This window comes from Macrobrachium nipponense, chromosome 27 (assembly GCF_015104395.2).
Source record: "Macrobrachium nipponense isolate FS-2020 chromosome 27, ASM1510439v2, whole genome shotgun sequence".
In the NCBI taxonomy this organism is placed as follows: Eukaryota; Metazoa; Arthropoda; class Malacostraca; order Decapoda; family Palaemonidae; genus Macrobrachium; species Macrobrachium nipponense.
Window position 1 is genome coordinate 27,853,028 of NC_087216.1, and position 18,621 is coordinate 27,871,648.

Below are 18,621 nucleotides of genomic sequence, written 5' to 3' on the forward strand. Positions count from 1 at the left end.
GTACCCAATGCAGTCTTTACAGTAAACATTTTTATGGAAAATTTGAGTGTAGTGGACTTTACTACATTTTTTTACATTTATTTTATTTGTTTTTTTGTTTACTTACTGAAAAAAAGGATTATGGATAAGTAACATTAATTAACAGGGGTTGTTTTCTGCTAGCATAAAATATTTAATTTATGTACTCATAATATCCAGATGAATGGTTTAAAGGTGATGACCAAACTTTCCTCCACCATAATTTTGATAAGTAAATTTTACTATGTAGAAAGTTTAGCAGTTTGCAGGTAAAGGCAATTTTAAAGACAGGAGAACAAAAATGTAAAAAGAATTACATTTAATAGAGAAGATAAGTTTAATATAACCTAATAGGGGACTGTAGTGATCCCCTGTGGCTGCTTTCCTGGTATGAGAAGGTAAAGAAATGGTAGCTTAAATTTTGTGAAATTTTACAATTTTGTGAAATTAATCCCTCATTTATTCAGACTCCCATTATTGGAGCAAAGCCTGGAAAATACAGATGTATATCCCATTAAATGTAAGCAATAAACAACAAACAAATATTCAAATGTTATCAGTAAAAGATATACGTAGTACTTGTCTTTGTGTTACTTTTAATGTGAGGTTTAAATTTTCACTTTTATATTACTTTGATGTGTGAAACAATTTTGTATTATATTTTGGGAAGAATAATGTCAGAATAAATTGTTCTTAAACATTATTGAGAAAGCTGGAATTCTCTCCTCGTAAATAAGCTAGGTAGTTACTGTATTATGATCTTGGCCTATGAATGAATATTGATTGAATTTGAAGATTATTACATATAACATTAGTCTTCTGTAATATTATCTAGCGTAAATTACAAGTTCTAAGGCTTAAAATGTACATAGTACATTATTAAGTACCTCCACATTTCTCTAAAAGGTGACAATTTTTAAAGACAGAACATCCTTTTCTTACATTTTATGAAAATTGTTTTGTAACATCCATCTTCAGTTAATTGAGCTTCTAATTATTTGAACACTGCAGATAATGAAGACCTGGAGTTTCCTTGTCTGAGGGAATAAGAACATTTTTGCAGCCATCAACTTAAGTTCTAAGGTACTATTCCCTTTATGCAAAAAGTGAGATAAAGCGCGCACGCACACACACACACGAGAGAGGTGTGAAATAAAATTTTCTTTAACATAAAGCTTTCATTATAATGTATTTGAAATTTGAATTGTATGAAATATGTGGGAGATTAGAAGACTTTTTATCACAATTTCTATGGCAGTTGTTATATATTCCAATATATGTACTACCAGACTTTATATAATGAGTTACAATAGCAAATACAACTCAGTGGTCTGGTCAAACTATTAATGGTAATAACATTGATATTAGTTTTCTGCAATTTCTCTGTATCCAGTTTTCATATATGTATATTCTAGGTGGGCATTTTTTTATATCAATGCAGTGTAGGTCATTTTTAAAAGAACATCACTGTCGTTGGAATTGTATGCAAATGATGGTAGAATTGTGCCCCCAAAGGATTTCTCATCGTTGTTGTTGTAGGACTTGTATTTTGCCATTGTTTTTATCCTTTATGTATTTTGCCATTGTTTTATCCTTTATGTATTTTGCCATTGTTTTTATTCCTTTATGTATTTTGCCCACCTTTTTTTTTATTTTTTTATCCTTTATGGTATTTTGCCATTGTTTTTCCCAGTAAATCTGTGGGTTTTGCTATTTATAGTTTGAAATTACAAATAAAGAGAACCCTATCAAATAAGAATGTAAGGTTCTAAAAGGTACTTTGGTCACAGTTGTCTACCAATACTTGTGCATGTCTTTTTTCATAGTTACTTTTCCATGTTATAATTTTCAGGTAAATAGGCTAGTATTTTGTTTCTTCAAGTGTATGTGTTCGGTATTCAGGATTAAAGCAGTATTTGTTACCTTCGTGAAGTTTTATAAGGGTCAAACTGGATGAGGACACAATCTTTTATGCAAGGAAAGAATGTGGTTATTTGGACATGCAGGATGTTTCCAATTTAAAAATGACTAAGAAATAATTTGTTCCGATACGTAATACAAACCATCGGTCCTTTAACAATAGGAAGTAGCTAGCGGCAGCTGGAACGGTCGTAAGCTTCGAACAAGGGGAGAACGGTAGTTAACTGCTTGTCCGACAGTCGCGCGCCGCGCGACTGGGAGGTAAACAAATCACTTTTGCTTTCGGCCGCGGGTGTGAAGGACGTGTTCGTCATCGCTCTCTGCCCGCTTCATCGTCGTATGCTTTGTTTATATTGTGTTTTCTACTAATGGTTTGTTTGACTTGAAAATGAAACTGTAAGTACACTGTTTCATTTTCATTACTTAATTATGAACAAACATGGAGTTATCGCCGTAGATGCGGCGATTTCCTCTCTTTTTCATGAATTGAACCCTTGAATTATGTCTCAGTGCCGAGGGCGGACGCGCTCGCGCCGAGTCATGTATTTTGGGCGAAAGTGTGTAATTGAAAAATGTAAGTACTCTTTTCACTATATTTTTGCCCTGTGCGTTCGTTACCGAGAGTGTGATTGCGCTCGGCACGAGCCTTTTAATTTTGTATAATAGAATGCAATGAAAGTGGATTCGCAATTGCAATTCTTTTCATTTTCATTTATTTATTTGCATGATTTAATTTGGATCAATTTCGTTCTTACCCGGGAATTGATCCTTACGATTTTTTTATGTGAAAATGAAATCGCAAGTGCAGTATTCTGTTTCATTTTCATATATATTTTATGATAGCATCATATTATTGGATCAAGTTTCCGTTCTTACCCGGGAATTGATCTTTTCCCCTTAGGTTCTATGAAGTGAATCGCAAGGGCAGTATTCTGTTTCATTTTCATATTACTTTTCATGCTGTGCGGGGGGTAGGGGAAGCGAAGATCTGCCAGGAAGTCGTCGGAAAGCTCTCCCGCGACTCCCTTGGTATCGATTCTTCGTCTTCCTTCCTGCCCCCCGCTCAGCTTCTTCGTTGTATTTTGTATTTGGGGTCTTCCTTGCGTTCGGGGTGGGGCATGTCTTCCCCCCGTGCGTGAGGGAAACCCCTCTTACTAATCTATCTATGTTACCGCAGGTGCTACATCTGTGGGACGACCTTGGACAGGTATGGACCACCGCGGAGGCAGGGCGTGCCTAGCATCCACGGGCTGCTGCAGCGTCTAGCGAGGTCTGGGGCGGTCTCCACTACTACCACGGCCGCTTATGCTGCTCCCCCCCCTCCTGGTCTACACTCCCCATGCTGTGTCGATGACGCCGTCTGCCGCTACTAGGGCCGCAGCCGTACCGAGGTGGGGTTGCCGCCGCCGCCTGTTTTCTTCGTGTTGCCTGCCCCAGACTTCCGCTGTTCCAGCAGCTCGCCCCTGGACCGGCCGCCAGGACCCAGGTTCCGCTGGCTGCCGATGATTCTACGAGGCGATCGCTGGGCCTGCCGTACCTGCCGCTGATGTGATTCCCGCTGTTGGCTTGGCTGTCCCTTCTGGGTCTACCGCTGCCGCTGTTCCTGCCGCTCCTGAGCTGGTTGCTGTTCCTGTCGCTCCTGGTTCCTGTGCTGTCCATGCTGGTCCTGCCCACGGTGTGTCTTCCCCAGTCCCAGGTCCTTCCGGACAGGTGCAGTCGGGCCGTGTTGCTTCGGCAATAGCCCCGGCTCCGGCCTGGATGGAGGACCTGACGACTGTCCTGCGTGAGCTGACGAGGAAGAGGAGAAGAGGAAGCTGTCATCTTCGTCTTCATCGTCTGCTGCTGCCTCTTCCCCTTCGACTTCTAAGGCCATAAGCCGAAGAAGAAGAAGAAGGCTGCCTTCCCCCCTAAGAAGTCTCCTTCGGGAACTTCTAAGGGCCCGTTCCACCCCGGTGGACGGGGGGTCCTTCTGCTGGTCCTCCTGGTTCTTCTGGGACGCGTCGTCCCCTTCCGTAAGGAAGAGATAGACGGGGACCAGAGGAGTATCGGTTAGCTCTGGTACTTCCTCGCCTGGTGCTAGCGGCGATGCCGCTACGCCAGGTTCCGGCTCGGTCTCTCGTTCGCGAGAGATCCCGAGTGTACGTTCTCCCTCGGGAGACCGTGCAGCCAAGTTTCGGCGCCAAGACGCGGCACGGAGCAGAAGGCTGGTGAGAGACGCTCAGGTGACTCTTGCCAGGCCAGCGGCCGCTCTTGCAGCGACCAGCTGGTAACCCGGGTTTTCCCCCCTAAGAAGGCTCCTTTGGGACCTTCTAAGGGCCCGTCTCGCTCCGGCGATTCGGGGAGCTCTTCTGCTGGTCCTCCTGCTCCCTCGGAACAGGGCCGTCTTTTCTTCTACCAAGGAGAAGAAGACGGGGACCAGAGGAGTACCAGCTTCGGCTGGCACTTCTCGCCTGGTTCTAGCGGTTCTGCCGCTAAACCAGGATCCGCCTCGGCTTCTCGTTAGCGAGAAGTACCGAGTGGACGGTCTCCCGCGGGAGACCGTCCAGCCAAAGTCTTGACACTCGAGCTCGCTCGCCGCCAAGACCGAAGCGCGGAGCAGAAGACTGGCGAGTGTCGTGCAGACGACTCTCGCTGGGCCAGTGGACGCTCTCGCAGCGACCAGCTGGCTGCCGGGTTGACGTGACGGTCGCTGACCAGCCACGGGTTGAGGCGAGGAAGGGGTCCCCGCGGTCGTCGGTACCAGCCACGGCTGGTACCAGCGGCTCGACGCGCCGAGAGGACGCTCGCCGGTCTCACCGCGACAACGAGCCTAGCAGGTCACCTGACGCCGCTCCCATCGGGACCGGGCGGAGACGGTAACCAGCAACAGCTCGCCTGACGCTAGAGATCAGCGTCGACGTTCTCAGCCGAGCCTCTCGCCCCAGGCGAGCGGCAAGGCTAGGCCTGCTGCTCGATCGCCACTGCGGTGTGGACGATCAGCAGCAGCCCTCCAAGACGCTGGTCCTGCCAGCGAGCTAGGGGGGAGCGTCAGGTCTGCCTCTCCTGTACCTTCAACCTCCTCGGGCTACACCGGGAGGAGCGAGGCGGGTACCTATGAGTGATCGCGAGAGGTGCGCCGCTCTGCGATCCCGCTATGACGCCGTATGGACCAGGCACGGTTCTAGGACCGACCAGGACATATGCGCAAGTAGCTGGAGGCGACCGTCAGGGGTCTGCCGCTGTTCCTCCTTCTGAAGGAGGAGTATCTCGGGATCTGTTCTTGTTGGAGGGACTGGACGGTCCTACTCCGCAAGACACGTTTACTCCCGAGATACAGAGGAATTTGCAGAAGTCATTAAGCTGATTCGTCAGCATAATGACCTTGCGGAAGGATTGCCGCTCCCACCAGCAGAGCCCACGTCTCTGCTCGATTCGTTTGGGGCCCGCCCGAGAGGGAACCCAAACCGACGGTGGGTCTGCCGCGATCGGAACTTGCCGATTCTGTCTCGAACCAGAGTCTCTCGTCTCCGGACAAGAAGGCTCTCTCAGTTCTGGCCGGTCGATCAAGCTACTTCCACCTCCTCTATTGCGACAGCGGCGTTTCTACGTGTCTTCGGACACCGTATTTGAATACTCCTTCGGTCCTCCTGAGAGGTTTCGACCTCGACGAGGACTGGAATGAGTCGGAGGACGGTATCGGCTCTCTCCTGTCAGGTGTCGATCAGCCCCACCCAGACGACGTTCACAGTGGCGGCAGACCCGTTACCTACAGTGAGAGTTCGTAACCCTCCGTGGGAAAACGTTTGTTTTCTCCTGACGATACGTTTCCCAGACTCTGAGAGGCCATCGCCGCAAGGCGATGGCTGTTCCTACTCTTCTCCAACTGCTAGTTCCACTGGGAAGGCGAGCGAGTATCCAATTCCTCCCCCATTCCCTCTCTCCTTACGGTTTACGAGGGAAAGGGAGGGATCCTACAGAGATTTCTCTGTAGGATCCCACGTTCGGGACTGCGCTACCGGGGGACCTTCGGGTCCTACCTGACGTAAGCCCCGGTCGTTGAGGAGGAATCCTGCCCCATTCTCGATTTCTACGGGAATCGAGAGGACCACCAGCCGATATCGTTTGACGAATTTCGGTGGGGGTTTCGCAGACGCTTAGAATTCTACGGAATTTCTAACGCATTCAGTGTTCGAGTTTTACGATCTCCAAACACTTACGCGAGACCACGGTCCAAAGTGAGCGAGACGAGAATCCCCGATATACACGATAATCGGGAACCTCGCCTATGCTCGAATTCCTGGAATTTCTAGCATTGGAAGAAGACTGCTGCTGAAGAAACTATCTCACAGTAGGCGACACCTGGACTAGAGAAGATCGGACGGGAATATCCAGTTTGGCTTGAACTATCGTCTTAGTATTCTGTTCACCATTGAAGCTTTCCTTCGAGGAAGACTTCTCCTTCACTCTCTTTGATAGAGATCGAAGGTGGTCGATCTCCAATCCCTTATTTGTTTTCTTGAAGGAAAGAATTTGTTTAGGATGGAGATCGTTGTTCGAATCCTACAAAATATACTACGTATATTAACCTCGCGACATGATTCTACTAAGCAGTTGAATTGTCCGAGGGGTAGGCGCAATATCCTAGTTAAATCTTACGGATTGCGATTATAAGAGAAGTATTCTAATTGAACTGCAACTCGGGGTTGACCTGCAACCTCCAGGAGTTTTCAGTTTCAATTTTATATACTTATGGTTTTTGTCACGACAACACCATTTTAACTTTTATATTTACCGAAATTAAGTTCGTTTCGACCAAATATAATTGCTCGAGCATATATTTTTATGCTCGGTAGTTCTAGCCGAACGCATTCCTTCGTGGAATAATGGATTACCTGGCAACTCAGGATGACGAGTCAGCGAGAGCTCAGGCTCAACTACTGCGTATTGGACAGTTGGACTGCCTGATAGCAGCTCAGTATCAGCTGGGCCTCCGATATGCACTGTCATGTAGGTCTCTCTCTGCCCTGCTTTGATTGACTACCGAACCGTATCTCTGCCCAACAATCATGGACTTAGGTCTCTGATTAACGGGGATTCTCGCAATAATGAAGGACCATCTACTGCTGTGACGCTAGATTCCATCGCCTTCGACATTGCGAGAATTTTCAACAGAGATATCTCTTGGACTCTTTCATCTTTCTGTTTACCGCACGGTAACAGAAGTCTGTACAAGTCTCCCGCTGCATCGCACTGCGATAATGCGAATGATTTTGCAGACATCTGAGTTTGTCTTCAAAATATCTCTTATTCGTAGGTGTACAATTGTTCATTGTTCAACCGAATTACGATGATGTGTCAGAAGACATCGCCTACTCTCCGACCTGACCAGCTCTACTTCCAAATGTTCAGCCCATGAGAAGCAGTTCTTCAGGCGGCTTCCCCTGTTTTCATTACTGAAGAACGCCCCGCTTTCATTGCAACTACGACTTCTCACCGGACAGCAATGAAATAGCGGTTAGCGTTTTCAGTCATTTGTAAGCACAGTTGTGAATCTTGAGAATCCTTCTCTGATTCATCTGTGAAGACGTAGGTTGCATTGTCAATATCTACCTTCGCCTTCAACGGTACATAGTGTTGTTTCTCCTTAGCTGAGATTCAACAACCATGAGATGTTTTACCTTCAGGGACCTCGGTCTCTAGAAGGCAATTGACTTTCGCCTGTTGGGCACATGCCTTAAGAGAATCATCACCTCGCTGTCCGGCATTGGTGACAAACAAATACATTATTTGTTTGGTCTCTCGGCATAACCCATTTAAAGGCGAAGGTCACGTGACTTACTCGGATGCTTTGACAAACTTGCCTCCTACCCAGTGATCCCACTTTTGGGGAATTTGTCCCCATATTGGGAATTTTGAATGTTTTTTGGGAAAATCTGGGGAATTCGATAAATTTGGGGAAATCTGGGGAATTTGAATAGGTTTTTCAGTGAAATCTTAGGAACATTTAAAAAAAAAAAAAAAAAAAAAAACCGCCAGTCGACCAAAACAAAACTATGGCCTCTCCCTTTGTAGCCTTTGTTTTGGAAGACATACGGTTTGTGGGGGTTGGTTTGTGGGGGGGAGAGTGTGCTCCACACAAGAACCCCCCTCACCCCCCCCCCCCCCCCCCCCCCCCCCCCACCTTCCCAGTCGCGGCCGCCTAGCTACGAAAGTTGAGACTTTCCTACAATTAGCAGCGTTGACACGTCTCCCATATTGCCAAAGGAGGTATTTAATCCTAATCCCAAAAAGGTACGTTTCAGGATTAACCTCCTTGAGGTTGAGGTTGAGGTTAATCGGAGGTGATCCGGAGAATGGACATATACGAGCGTACTGTCCAGCTATTTGCTTTTATTCACAGTGACTTCGTTTTAAAAGTAATATATGCCATTTGTATGTAGGCTTACGTTTACGTATTTACTTATATATATAATATATATATAGATATATATATATATATATATATATATAAGGTATATATATGTACACACGCATACACATGCAAAAATTCAGTTGGGGTTTATATATTGTACTTAATATATACATAATTGTATGTGTGTATATATAGCCCTACTTAAATTTTGCATCAAGCAACTCGAAAAATGTATAGGAAGGCGGCCCAAGTTGTATGTTTTGATCGAGTTTTGCTTTTGTACCACGAATGGAGGGAGGTGACAGATAATCGAGACAATCCTCTTATTACTGACCACGGTGTGACCCATAGTGGTCACTTCCTAATCATCTATACACGAGGAAAGGGAGTTGTAAAGCTTAAGGCGGCCTTGTGCCAGCACGGGATCTTGGAGAGAGCGCCAGTTCATTATACAAACAGCCTACCCCTGCCTGCAGTTACTTAGATGCAAATCCTATATGATTTTTTGCTGTGTAGACGGAAATATTAAATATTTATAAATGGGCTATATATAGAACGGTAAATCTTTGTAAAAAAATAATAGGAAAAAGAAAAATAAGTTATTGGTTCATTGGTTGGGGTGGAGAAGAAAATAGACAGGGCGGGAATAGGAAGATTAAAATACCGAAAAATGAAAAAAACAACCTCTATAATCTTATAATTATAGCCTCGGGTTTGTCTCAAGAACATTCAAAGGTCTGTAAAGTTGTTGTTTTGTGCTTGGTCGTCCGGTATGAATTCCCTGGAAAATATATTTTGGGGAATTTGGGTCTGATCTGGGAATTTTTACTCTCGCGCTAGGGAAATTTTGTGATGGCGTTGTGGGAACACTGCTCCTACCGAACGCAGTCAGTCGGCAGCTGTCAGAGCGGCCGAGTCAGTTACGAACTACGCTGTTGACTTAGTTCGGTTGTTACAGAGCAATCATTACTTCGTTTTAATAGCTTGTCACAGTACCCATACCATTGACACCATGGAGTGTCGGTGTCCTATCCACTAACGAGAACTTCGCTGCATGGGGATAGGAGGATGCGAGAGACTTCGTGGCAAACGGACAGACCAGTATGGGTACTGGACATCACCGAAGTAGAGAAGAGGGATAGGTATGCGACTATTTCCTTCTTTTCCTCTGAGGAACTGCATGACTTCTCCTGCGAAGTCAAGCATCCAGGGATGGGGATCCGTGACGCTCGATTTCGTACCGAACTTCGTAGCGAAGACTCAGAACCCTTCGGTCCCTGACGATTGGTTCGAGTCGTTCACAATCCCCTCCCTAATGGACTTCATCGCCTTCGATGCGAAGGAGATGCTGCCTTGTCCGCAAGAACTTCTCCGTGGCGCAGGTACTGAAGCAGGGGTCTGGTCAAACAGACCACATGCCCTTCCTTCTACTTCGGGATATTGCCCACAGGTCCTTGGATCTTTTTCCTTGGGACCCGTGGTGGCTGCTCAACACGTTGTGTAGCGAACCCAGACCCTCGCAGGCTGAACAGCATCGAGTCCTGGTGTGACCATAAGAATGGATGAGTGAATGAGAGTGTGACTGGCTCCTCTTCCATCTTTTTCTTCCCCTCTACCTGTGGTTAGAGGGACACGGTCGTCACCCTGCTGGATAAGGACAAAGATGCAGGTGAGCTACTCACAGAGCCCCATCCTATCCCTTTCACTAGGGATAGGAGCGTATATCCACCACTTCCTCCAACAAGGGGGAGGAAGTGGATGCCAGCTTGAGACAACCCATACTTTTAGTTGCCTCTTGCAAACAGGAACAAGTTCTTGCTTGCTGGTACGAAGAGATACGCTTGCCTCTCTCTTAGTACTCGGCCCAGAGGTCTGACCATTGATCCTGCGGTGCACACCCCGATCAATCGGACAGAGGCTTGGATCCCTCCCTCGCTCTTACGACCAGGGAGGCATTCCAGGGATGGACGAACACCAGTCTGTTCATCAAAGACTCAGATTCCTCCCACCAAGAAGTGAGTCTTCCTATGTTAAAGGACCGATGGTTTGTATTACGTATCGGAACAAATGACAATTTGTCGAAAATTGCATTTTTCCTAACTATACAAACCTGAGGTCCTTTACATATAGTCCCTCTCATGCCACCCCTCACTCTGCGTATTTTGCATGGGCCAAAAGCAAAAGTGATTTGTTTACCTCCCAGTCGCGCGGCGCGCGACTGTCGGACAAGCAGTTAACTACCGTTCTCCCCTTGTTCGAAGCTTACGACCGTTCCAGCTGCCGCTAGCTACTTCCTATTGTTAAGGACCTCAGGTTTGTATAGTTAGGAAAAATGCAATTTTCGACAAATTGTCATTTTACAAATGTTCTGCATTTGAGTTTCTTGGTCCTGTGGGGTTTTCATAACGTAATTGGTAACAAAACTAAACAATCATAAGTAAGATATACCAGTTTGTCTTGAATTCTAACATTATTACTTTGACACAGGAAATTATTAGAGAAAAAATCATATGTATTGCTTATCATAAAAGGGTGTGGAAACTGGTTTGTAAATTTTCAGGTTTCTGTATGTGAGCATAAAAGTTGAATGTTATCTTGTAAGATACAGTCTCAAACAAACTGTTTTAACATTTTTTCAGTGTATATGGTTAGCATCTGGTCAGAATCTATTAGCTTGAGCAACTGTTGCATCCATAGAAAGTTCTGTTTTTCAGTAATTATGGGAACATTTTAATGATGGCAGATACTTCAGCATTTATTAGGACATCGCAAATTTAAAACAGTAAAATGAGTGTAACTTAATATTCTTAGATTATTCTGTAGAACAGCATGGTGTATGTGTAAAGTAAATCCTTCATAAAAGAAATACTACAGTACATCAGCCTTATGTGTAGTATTGTCTATGCAGTTGTGCATTAACATTGCATTCTGCATCCCAGTGTCTGGTCATCCATTTACTAAACTATTCCAGTCTTTTTGTCCCTGGACCATTATGAATAGTCCATCATTATCATGACTGATGTGGGTAAAATGTCTTTTCACATAAGTGCTTACCGAAAACAGTTTTACATAGCTTATAGCTTCTTACCTACGGCAGTCGAAATTCAAATTGTTGGCGCCAGCGGCGTTGCTATCTTAAGTATAGGTGATACAAGACCCGCCCACATCCGGGAACCCTGGGTACTGCTAGCCTTCTACCGTCAATTTTCGTTTCTGCCGCTCACGGGGTAACACCTGTGAGATTTTCGCTGCAGTCTCCTGCGTCGCCATTTTGGATTTTGGTTTTTGTTTGGTGATTGTACAAGTTTTTTTTGGTTTTTTTTCTTGCCAGTTAGCTATCTCTATTCAGTTTTTTTTCGTCATTATTGCTAATTATGTCAGATTCTAGTTCATCTGCTGTAAGGTTTTGCAGCGCTGGCTGCAAAACAAGATTAGCTAAGTTATGTCACGATCCGCACTCTAAGTGCACTAAATGCAGAGGACAAAATTGTAATGGTATGGATGTGACATGTGATGAATGTAAAGAATTGGATGAACAGGGATGGAAGGCGGTTAGATCGCATGCTGAGAAAATGGAGAAAGATAGGAAGAGGAAGGCAGCTCTTAGGCTAGTAGTAAGATAGGTTAGAAACTACTCCTGTCCTTCGGAGACAAATAAGTCTTCTCCTTGCCTCTCCTTTATTAGAGAATATTTCTCCAATTAATAGTCCTCTACTTCTCCTTTGATTACCCCTGTTCAAGTTGCCCATGTTTCCGAACCCAACACCATTGCCTTGCTTGAGTCTAAGATGGATAAAAAGTTCGAAGTGTTAGCTGAATCAGTTATGAAGTTAGGAATGTCTTTTAAAGCTTTCGTAGATAGTACAGTGAAATCTAGTGCAGTGCAAAGTGTTAATGTTGCGCCTGAGGAGGCGGTTGTCCGTTCCCCCTCGACTCCCAGACGAAGGTCACTGTCCCGCTCCCCCGCAACCAGGGAGAAGACATACCGGAGGTCGGAAGGAGTCTGGGGGAGTTTGCCCACGGTCAGCCGTCGACTCCGTCGACTCGCGGGTGTCGTCCAAAAAGATGTGGAAAAGGTGTTAAGTTGTGTTTGATTCTCGTCTGTCTTCTGATTCGGAAGTGCAATCGCCAGTCGCAAAAGGCGAGGTGATTTGGTGTCTCACCGTTAAAAGACATTCGATTCTTGCGGGTGATTCGTCACGACTCCTGTTAAGAAGTCTAAGAGGCATTGGAGTCCTCAACCTTCTGTGTAGTTTTGTTTGCTCCGGATGTGATATTTAGTGAATCTCCTCCGCAGTCGCATTTTCGGCTAAAAGCAATGGCTCTCGGACTAAACTTTGTGATAATTCACGATCGCTCGACTCTCCCAAGCGAGTCTCGGTCGCAGTTTCGGCTCGGTCGCCTCATTCGACTCCGTATTACTGTCCAGAGAAGCGTATTCGCTCGTCTTTGTTCGACTCCCCTCGCCGTTAGTCGATAGGAATTTCGACTGGTTGTTCGCCTGTGTCGACTCGTGCGGAGACTTCACCTGTTAGAAAGAATCGTTCTTCGACTGAAAGACCATCGACTTCTACAGTGTTAGACGATTCTACCTTAGCTCCATTAAGAAGCATTTCCAGGATCTTATGAGTTTTGTTGAATCTCCACCGGGGTAGAACATAAGCCTGATTTCGACTCTGCTTCCGTGCAGTCTGAAAGAAAGCTTGGATCAAGATGACAAGGATTCGTCGGCTTATTCGAGTCTTCTTAAATTTTTCCTGTCCACTTATCCAGATTACTTTGAACCTGCTTCTCCGTCTTCACCGCCTTCAATGTTCGTTAAAGATAGGAAGACAGCGTATTCGTGTCTACCTAAACTGGTTCTTTCTCAGTCCTCGAAGCAGGCCCTTAAGGAGTCAACAGAGTGGCTTTCTAAGAAGAGGGAAACAGGTAAGGCTTCGTTTGCTTTCCCACCTTCTAAGCTTCAGAGTAAAGCGTATCGCTTCTACGCAACTGGAGAAGGTTCCTTCTTTGGGAGTGTCCTGCCTCCTCCCAGGGAGACTTCTCCGGTTTAGTGGACTCACCACCGAAGAGCAGCTTTTTCGTCAGCTAAAATTTTGTTTTCTTCTTCAGAGCTGGCATTTGGATGAAGAATATTTTTAAAGTATTTGAGGTATTAGTTTTTTGGACCTGGACTATTGCCTCTTTAGCTCGCAAGATTGAAGACTGTCAGTCTTTAGAAGAAGATTTTGCCACAGACTGGTTAGGAGTTCTGTCCTGTGCGGATAAGGCTGTTAGAGATGGTTCAGGAGAATTAGCAGCCCTTTTCACAATGGGAGTGATGAAGAAGAGAGAAAGGTGGTGTTCTTTCGTGTCTAAAGGAGTCACTAATAACCAGAAGTCGGCTCTCATGTTTGCTCCTCTCTGTAAATCTCATCTTTCACATAAGTGACTTACCGAACAGTTACATAGCTTATAGCTCTTACCTACAAGCTATGTAACTGTTCGGTAAGTATATGTGAAACTTTATTTTATCATGAAAATATCATTTTTCCCTGAAGAAACCATTCAACAAATTCTATCGGATTTAGAAAAGAAATCTACTAATGATCTCCTTCTTCAGTCTTCCAGACGTCCGAAAGAGCCTACTCCGACAGGAGCTAAGTCTTCTCCTCTTCAGAAGCATCCCTTTCGAGGGAATAAACCTAAGTGGCAACGACCCAGGACTAATTTGCGTCCACAGTACAAGTCCTCAAAGAAACCTCCCCCCGAACCTTCGGACAAGTGAGAAGCCGTTCCTTCACGTGCAAGTAGGGGCAAGACTCCATCTTTTTTGGGAAGAATGGAGTCGAAGAGGTGCAGAGCAATGGGTAGTTCAAGTTCTTCGAGAGGGATACTCGATTCCTTTTGTTTTAGATCCTCCTCTCTCCGATACACCAATCAGCTTAACAGCATATTCTCCAGGATCAGAGAGAGCTTTGGCTTTAGCAGCAGAGGTCAATGCACTCATCAAGAGGGAGCAATAGAGGAAGTCCTCGACAGTTCTCAGGGATTCTACAACAGACTCTTTGTAGTTCCCAAAGCCTCGGGAGGGTTGGAGGCCAGTGCTAGATGTAAGCGCATTGAACCTTTTTGTTCTGAAGACAAAGTTTCAATATGGAAACAATCATTCTGTGATGTCGGTCCACCTTCGCCCAGGCGATTGGATGGTGTCCCTGGACATGAAGGACGCCTACTTTCATGTCCCGATTCACCAGAGTTCAAAGAAGTTCCTGAGATTTGTGTTCGAAGGGAGGACGTATCAATTCAGAGCCCTTTGTTTCGGCCTTTCGACGGCCCCTCAAGTATTTACTCGTGTTCTTGCTCCTTTGGGGAAATGGCTGCATATGTTGGGCATTAATGCAGCATTTTACCTGGACGACTGGCTTCTCAGATCGGGTTCGAGGACACAGTGCGTGAAGGATTTACGGAAGACACTGTCATTAGCGAGTCAATTGGGAATTCTCATCAACCTGGAGAAGTCTCAATTAGTGCCGTCCCAGAAAGATCCCCTATTTGGGGATGATTCTGGACTCTCAGACTTTTCGGTTTTTCTGTCCCCGAAAAGAATAGAATCTTGCCTCAAAAAAGTGAGCCAATTCCTGAATCGTCAGTCCTCCTCCGCCTTGGAATGGATGAGTCCATTCTAGGGACGTTATCATCAGTAAGAGACGTTTGTAAAGTTGGGTCGTCTTCACATGAGATCTCTTCAGTTTTATCTCAACGCGAGTTGGTGTCGGAATTCTTCAACCAACACGTTTCGTTCCGCATTGTTCGGAGAGATCAAGAACGACTTGAGATGGTGGATGTCGAGGGAAAGATTGCAAGAGGGTCTCTATCCCTGTCCCTGACTTAAGGAACCCAGACGTAGAAGTTATACTCCGACGCATCGGACAAAGGAGGTTGGGGAGCTCGCTCTCCTAGGGACCAAAAAGATCTCAGGATTATGGTCAGAGAAAGAGAGGTTGAATCACATCAACATGGAGTTGAAGGCGATTTGGTTCGGTCTGCAAGCATTCGCTCCTTTGGTCGTGGGAAAGAGAGTGGCAGTATACTCCGACAACACCACCGCTCTATCTTATATCAGGAATCAGGGAGGAACCCATTCATTCTCCCTCAACAAAGTCGCAGAAGATCTCCTTCTCTGGTCTCAAGATCGGGATATTTCCCTCGTTCCGAGGTTTGTACAGGGGAAGTTAAATGTACTGGCAGACGAACTCAGTCGAGTAACCAAGTTCTTCCCACGGAGTGGACATTGCAAGACAAAATTTGTCAGGAACTGTGGAAACTTTTGGGAAGACCTTCAGTGGATCTGTTTGCCACGTCGAGGAACAATCGACTTCCGATCTTTTGTTCCCCAGTTCCAGATCCTCTTGCTTGGAAGACCGACGCAATGCTTCAGGATTGGACGGGTCTAGACGTTTACGTTTTCCTTTCCCCCATTTGGAATGATCAGAGAGGTGTTGAACAAGTTCCTCTCACATCAAAATGTGTCAATGACGTTGTAGCACCATTCTGGCCCAGGAAAGTGGGGTTTCCAGACCTTATCAAGTTGGTTATAGGACCATCCCAGACTTCTTCCTCAGTATCCTCGGCTACTCAAACAGCCCCACTTCGACAGGTATCATCAGAATTTGTCCCGCTCTGTCACTGACAGGGTTCAGACTGTCCGGAAACTGTCAGAGCGAAGGGGTTTTCTCGTAGAGCGGCAGAGGCTATTGCTAACTGTCGAAGAAGCTCTTCTGCCAAGCTTTACCAACTTCCAAAGTGCGGGGAGTCTTTAGGACGTGGTGCAGAAGACATAATTTGCTCGTCTTCTAAAACCTCTGTGACAGAAATAGCTGATTTTTTGCTGTACCTTAAAGAAGTTAAGAACTTGTCGGTTATCGACAATTAAAGGGTACAGAGCTATGCTGTCCTCAGTTGTTTAAGCATAGAGGGCTTGACATCTCCTCTAACCAGGATATTGGAGATTTTAATTAAATCTTTTAATACAGTAAAAGTATCCAAGAAGGATAGTGTTGGACTGGAACTTGGACGTAGTTTTAACTTTTCTGATGTCTTCACGATTCGAGCCACTTCGTGAAGCGTCTTTGAGAGATGTAACGAGGAAGGCACTTTTTCTCTTCGCTTTGGCTACAGCAGGAAAGAGTGAGTGAGTTACAATCATCCACAAAGAGGTGGGGTTCAAAAATCGTAATGCGGTTTGTTCTTTTGTTAACGAATTTTTAGCAAAGAACGAATCTCCCTCTAACCCCATGGCCTGAAATCTTTTGTACTTAAGGGATTATCTAATATAGTGGGTCCGATGGACGAAGAATATTTCATACTATGTCCTGTCAGAGCTCTGAAATGTTTACCTGTCAAGGACACAATCCGTTAGAGGTAATTCCGACCGACTTTGGTGTTCGGTTAAGAATTCTGCAAAACCCTCTCCAAGAACGCTATTTCGTTCTTTTTGAGAAGTCTGATACTGGGAGTCACACCTCAAGTCCAAGATCAGACTCTAAATGTGCTTAAGGTGAAAGCACATGAAATACGTGCAGTGGCGACATCCTTAAGCTTCAAGCACAATATGTCGCTTTCCTCGATTCTTCAATCTACGTTTTGGAGATCGAGATCTGTGTTCGCCTCATTTTACCGAAGAATGTAGAGGTTACCTATGATAGTTGTTGTAAATTGGGTCCTTTGTCGGTAGCGGGCATGGTGTTGGGAAAGGAAACATAGGGGAACTTTCTATCCTCTACTGTCTCCTCGCCTTGTTATAGGTTGTTGATGTCGTGGGCAGACTGGAGGCTCATAGTACTTTGGAGAACCTCCAGATCTTATTTATTACTTTTTGAGTATGTCATTATTTTTGGTATAGGTGATGGTCTGTTGTTTTTTATCTGGTTTCTGAAGCCCAGGGCAAGGGCATTATCTGTTTTTTAATATTTTGTCAACCAACGGTCTTGTCCATGGTTACAAAATCCCACTAAGTAGGGACGACCCTGGCCTATACTGCCACGTCTCCTACGAGTGATGAGAGCGCTAACCATAGCAGTATTCTCCTGCAGCTGCTCTCTCACAAGGTAGGGTACTGCAACATTTGCTGTTTAATGTGGTCTTACTGTCATTTTTATGTAGTCCATCTACCCTCCTTCCGGGTAGTTTGGATTCAGCTATGTAACTGTTCGTAAGTCACTTATGTGAAAATGCTAGTTTCATGATAAAATAAAGTTTCACATATACTTACCGAACAGTTACATAATCAAAGCCCACCCACCTCCCCACAGATGGACGTGGCGGCTAAACGAAAATTGACGGTAGAAGGCTAGCAGTTACCCAGGGTTCCCGGATGTGGGCGGGTCTTGTATCACCTATACTTAAGATAGCAACGCCGCTGGCGCCAACAATTTGAATTTCGACTGCCGTAGGTAAGAAGCTATAAGCTATGTAACTGTTCGGTAAGTATATGTGAAACTTTATTTTATCATGAAAATATCATTTTTGCTCCGGATGTGATATTTAGTGAATCTCCTCCGCAGTCGCATTTTTCGGCTAAAAGCAATGGCTCTCGGACTAAACTTTGTGATAATTCACGATCGCTCGACTCTCCCAAGCGAGTCTCGGTCGCAGTTTCGGCTCGTCGCCTCGTTCGACTCCGTATTACTGTCCAGAGAAGCGTATTCGCTCGTCTTTGTTCGACTCCCCTCGCCGTGAGTCGATAGGAATTTCGACTGGTTGTTCGCCTGTGTCGACTCGTGGTGCGAATTCTTCACCTGTTAGAAAGAATCGTTCTTCGACTGAAAGACCATCGACTGCTACAGTGTTAGACGATTCTACCTTAGCTCCATTTAAGAAGCATTTCCAGGATCTTATGAGTTTGTTGAAATCCTCCACCGGGGTGGGAGAACATCAAGCCTGATTTCGACTCTGCTTCCGTGCAGTCTGAAGAGGAAGCTTTGGATCAAGATGACAAGGAATTCGTCGGCTTATTCGAGTCTTCTTAAATTTTTCCTGTCCACTTATCCAGATTACTTGAACCTGCTTCTCCGTCTTCACCGCCTTCAATGTTCGTTAAAGATAGGAAGAACAGTGTATTCGTGTCTAACCTAAACTGGTTTCGGGTTCTTCTCAGTCCTCGAAGCAGGCCCTTAAGGAGTCAACAGAGTGGCTTTCTAAGAAGATCGAAACAGGTAAGGCTTCGTTTGCTTTCCCACCTTCTAAGCTTCAGAGTAAAGGGTATCGCTTCTACGCAACTGGAGAAGTTCCTTCTTTGGGAGTGTCTGCCT

General features: G+C 45.3%; 1 protein-coding gene across 5 annotated transcripts in view; it reads right to left on the reverse strand.

The window, feature by feature from the left end:
* LOC135200978 (glutamate receptor 1-like) overlaps positions 1–18,621 on the reverse strand; it is a 111,541-nt gene that overhangs the window by 52,612 nt on the left and 40,308 nt on the right. The window lies entirely within an intron of this gene.